The sequence below is a fragment of the Pristiophorus japonicus genome, chromosome 16, assembly GCF_044704955.1.
Source record: "Pristiophorus japonicus isolate sPriJap1 chromosome 16, sPriJap1.hap1, whole genome shotgun sequence".
Lineage (NCBI taxonomy): Eukaryota > Metazoa > Chordata > Chondrichthyes > Pristiophoridae > Pristiophorus > Pristiophorus japonicus.
In genome coordinates, this window is record NC_091992.1 from 88,163,492 (window position 1) to 88,164,186 (window position 695).

General features: G+C 49.9%; 1 non-coding gene across 1 annotated transcript; it reads right to left on the minus strand.

The window, feature by feature from the left end:
- Positions 1–399: 399 nt before the first annotated feature.
- trnav-cac (transfer RNA valine (anticodon CAC)) lies at positions 400–472 on the minus strand. Its single transcript has one exon. It is a non-coding gene; the product is annotated as a tRNA-Val (tRNA).
- Positions 473–695: the final 223 nt, after the last annotated feature.

Consider the following 695-nt stretch of genomic DNA (forward strand, 5'->3'; position numbering starts at 1 on the left):
TGGCACCCTTGGCCGTGCCCAGGAGCAGTCCTACGAGGAGGCCCTCGGACCTACCTGCTTCCCTCCGTACAGGGTGCCCAAAGATCAGGAGTGTGGGACTGAAGTGCAGCCAGAAATTGAGGAGCAGCCCCTTTAAATAATGGAACAGGGGCTGCAACCTTGTGCATTCAATAAAAACGTGGAACATGGACTCTTCAGACCGCAGAAATTGCAGGCGGCCTGGGAGCCCGTGAACCGGCTTAAAAATTTATTGCACGGGACTGCTCCGTGCACCACCCTCCAGGCCAAGTCCCCGATAAATAGTGGGAGGACTCCCTAAAATTCAGCTTTTACCAAGATTTGAACACGGATCAGTAGATTCAGAGTCCAGAATCCGCACCATTACACCAATAAAAATAATGGTTCCGCCTGGGCTCAAACCAGGGACCTTTCGCATGTGAGGCAAACGTGATAACCACTACACTACGGAAACACTGTGTTAAATGCTTGAGATGCGACTGTAAGAACTGCTTGCAACGAGAGGATCATTTCATCCTCAAGTAGAAAGTAAGTAACGTGATGACTGGGAATCAAACCCAGGTCAACTGTTTGGAAGGTAACCATGCTCACCACTGCACCACCATCACACAACTTCACAGGGACTACAGGCTGGCTGCTTGGAAACAAGTGGTACCCACTTAAAACGTGACTAATGA